The 3,808-nt window shown below is 58.3% G+C and overlaps 1 protein-coding gene across 3 annotated transcripts in view; it reads right to left on the minus strand.

The window, feature by feature from the left end:
- CHDH (choline dehydrogenase) overlaps positions 1 to 3,721 on the minus strand; it is a 32,806-nt gene extending 29,085 nt beyond the window's left edge. For 2 of the 3 annotated variants that reach the window (XM_078351187.1, XM_002807591.6), the window contains exon 1: positions 3,369 to 3,721. The gene's annotated coding sequence lies outside the window, so the exon portion shown is untranslated. Of the gene's footprint in view, positions 1 to 3,138 lie in introns of all 3 variants that reach the window. The other variant, XM_078351186.1, reaches the window with a different exon arrangement.
- Positions 3,722 to 3,808: the final 87 nt, after the last annotated feature.

Raw genomic sequence — 3,808 nt, forward strand, 5'->3', positions numbered from 1 at the left:
CCCTGTGAGGCTAACTCCATCACTCCTTTTTACAGATGGAGCTTTGAGAGGAAGACAATAGTACCTGCACCCTCTGCATTTGAGGCTTTCCTCCAGGCCCCAGTGTGATAACAATGTGAAAATCACTGCAAGTTCCCAGGAGACAAGGCACAGGGACCACAGCCATGAACAGGACACATGTATGTGACCTCACAGGAACCAGTAGGAGTGGTATTAAGGATGAGTTAACACCTGGCCTGAGTCTGTGGGCTTTCCAGGGCCAGCTCCTCCTACTGGGGCAGAGAAAATGCAGTTTTGTAGCCCTGCTGGGAACAGTACGGTGCAAGCCCTCAGTGTGGCTTCAGGGTCTCTCCCTTGAAGCAGGGATTAAAGGTGACCTGCCAAACTTAACCAGCTGGAGCAGAAAATGGGGTTGAGGGAGCACTGAGGCCAGGAGTGCTCCCAACAGCTCCCATCCCAGGTCAGGCTCACCACCGGGGACCCTGGGAGACAGCCAGTAGGTGCCAGAAACGGCTTACTCTTCATAAGACAATGAATCCGCTGTTGACCAGCCAGGGCCTTGATTAATATTTGCAAAAGAATGAAGTGGAAAATTCCACCTGTGTGGGTGGAGACTGGACCCTCGGGACATGTCAACAACCCTGATGGCCTTGTTCTTCCCGGGATGGATCAGGCCAAGAAGCAAAGGTCTGAATAACAGTGACTGAATCTGGAATTACGGTGATTCTTGGGTGGTAGGGAATTGCCCTCTTTTTCTTTTTCTTTGGTTCTGCCTCTCCTGCCCCTAAATTTACACAGCACTCTTAAATCCTTCAACTTGCTTTCCTATCTACTGTTTCTTCTGAGTTTCCTAACCACCCTGCTGAGGAGGCAGAACTGATGTCAGCCCCATGTTACAGATGGAGAAACTGAGGCTGAAGACCAAGAGCCTCACCCAAGGCCACCAGATGGTGACCGAGTTGCAGAACCAGGTGGTCTGGAAGCCAGGCATCTCACCATGCCGTGGCTGCACAGAGCCTGTCCTGAGGGTCTGGGTCAGAAACATGGGGGCTTGACACACGGGTTTTCCAGGCTCTCACAGAGGCCCTGACCTTTGCTCTGCTTATGAAGAAAGAGGAGGAAGTTCAAACCACCTCCCCCGGGTGGGCAGGCTCAGGCACTGGCCTTGGAGGAAGGTATGTGTTAATGTATTCATCCATTCAAGCATTTAACGAGCACTTACTAATCCCCCAGATAGGAATGCACACTGTGGGGTAGCTCTTTCAGAAACCCAGACCTAGCAGAATTTATGACTGAAGGGAGAAAGTCAGAAAATCTCCAAAGGTCGCTTCTCTCATAGACTCAAATCACTTCATTGCCCCTATCACCACCACACTGTACAGAAAAGGAGACTGTTCTGAGATGAGCAGTGACTTTCCAGGGCCTCCACTTCAAAATGCCACTGGCTTAGGCAGCCAAACAAATCGTGTCCCTTCCGGCAGGCCACCTGGGACCTCTCAATCAAGGCCACTTGAGGCATGGCCTTCTGCAGGGAGAAAACCCCCCAAGGGGACAGGCAGACACACCGTTTGCCCACTTCAACCTCCAGCTTTGGCTGCAGGGCCCTTCACACCCTCCCCTCCCACCCCCCACTCCACAGCCAGGTATCATCCATCCCTAAGCCCCAGGGGGGCCAGGGCAGTGTCATTCTGAAGCCAGAACAGTACCAACCAGCCTCAGGCCAGTGCCCTTGGTCTCTCTGCCTCATCTGACCCCACAAGCTCCTCCCTCACTACTGGGCTTTCTTGCTGCAACCACTCCCAGACTTCCCCACCTCCTCTGGCAAGCTCTCCTCTCGGGGCTCCATCCTCCTCTCCTCTCTACTGACCCCTAAGAAAGTCTGACTCACAAACCCTGTCTCCAGGCCTAACCTCTGCATCCCTAGTTGTCTCAAAGCCCATGTGCCCATCAGCACCAAGCTCGCCGCAGCAGGGCCAGCCCTGGTGCACAACTGAAAAGCCAGCACAGCCTGGAGCCTGGCCCACAGCACAGAATAGATACCCACGGAATGAAGGACTAGCCCTCTACCTGCCCTGCAGAGCCACGCAGGTGGCCCTTCTAAAACTGAAAATTGACCACCATCTAAGCCCGCAGCACTGGTCCTCAGCACCACGGGACAAAGTTCAGTCTTCAGCTTACAGACCAGGCTGTTTTCACCTGGGCTTCCACAGCAGGGCAGGCACTTGTGTCCTTGAATATACTCCTCCCGGCGCTCATCCTCTCTCCATAAATACCCATGAGCCAGTACCTATGTGTCGTTCACCTTTGCACCTGGCACCCAGCAGGTGTACAGGAAGATGACTATTAGAGCTGAAAATCTTCTCGGGGGCCACAGGACCCAAAGCAACTCAGAGGTGGAATGAGGGGCTCAGGGCGGCCCAGCCCCAGGCAGGGGTGCGGCCGCAACCTCAACTGAGTTCCCTGGTCAGGAACCAGAGGAATTCTCTGAGAACGCTACCTGCAGCTCCACACGTATGCAGGCCAGGGCCCAAACCCCTGGCTGATCCCCACTCCACGCAAGCCCTAACCAAGCTGGTAGGTGGGCCAGGCCTGACACACAAGTAAGGGCCTCAGCTAAAACAGCCGCTTGACTCAGTACAACCTCTCACCAGCTGGCAACACATCCCTAAGTTCCATACCCCTCTCTAGGTCTCCGTCTTCCCATCTGTAGAATGGAGCTAATTCCACCTACAAGTTTAAACGGCCCTGAGTTGGTCACCACAACTCTGTCGTTTGTAAACTGAGGGGGCTGAAGAAGCACTCCAGCCTCTGACTCCACCGTTAGCCCAGGTGATCTCTGTGAACTCTCCCCCAGACCACTGCGTCTCAAAGGATGGTCCCGGGGCCACCCGCCCACGAATTACGGGGGCTTGGGTTGAGGCTGCTTAAATGCAGATCCCGGGCCTGACCCGGACCCGCCGTCCGGATTTCATTTTAGGCGGCGCTCAGAGATCCCAGGCCAGGGAAACTTGAGAACCGCAGCTCCAAGGCGCCGGTGCTGATGGCCTCCGCTCTGGGAGCCCCAGGTGCTACTGTCCGAACTCACTTGGTGGAAACACATTTACCAGAAAGCCTGGGGTCGGCGCTGGGCATTCCTACCATTCTAAAACCGCGTAGCTGAAAGAACTCGCTCCCTCCAAGGAGTCCGTGAGCTTCCGCAGCCCCGGTTCCACCCCTTTCGCCACGCGGGACGGGGCGGTTGTGTAAAGCGAGCCCAAGTCTCGGCGTCCAGCCTGGCCTCGGGCCCCCAGGCCTCTCCCGGCTCCCGGCCCGGCGGCGCCGCTGCGGGGCGGTTCGGGGGTGGTCATGGCGCAACCCCGGCTACTCACCCGGGACGGCTCGGACGAGGGCCGGACAGTCGAGGCCCGGAGCGGGCGGCCTGGCCCGGCCCCTGCTCCTCGGCACTTTAACCGGCGGCGCCTGCACCCCGCGCGCTCTCCGCGTCCGGAAGAGGGACGCGGGCGTTCCGACCCAGTCTGCCTCGGGGCCGCGACCGGGACGCCAAGCTAGCCAGGCTCGGGAGCAGGCGGCGGGGCACCTGGCTCACTGCACGCAGGTGTGCGCGGGGGCGGCGCGCGCCGCAGCTGCCAGAGCTTTGCCCACGCGGACGCAGCCCACCCCTCCGAGCCCCTGCGGGTAAGGGCGCTGCAACCTGTCCAGCTGGGAGAGGGCAGGCAGGCCCGCCCTCTGTCCGGGTGGCGGGGCTGGGCCGGCGCTGCGAGAGGCGGAGCCGAGAAGGGTCGGCCCCGAGGCGCCGGGATAAGAGCGC

Source organism: Callithrix jacchus, chromosome 15 (assembly GCF_049354715.1).
Source record: "Callithrix jacchus isolate 240 chromosome 15, calJac240_pri, whole genome shotgun sequence".
NCBI lineage: Eukaryota > Metazoa > Chordata > Mammalia > Primates > Cebidae > Callithrix > Callithrix jacchus.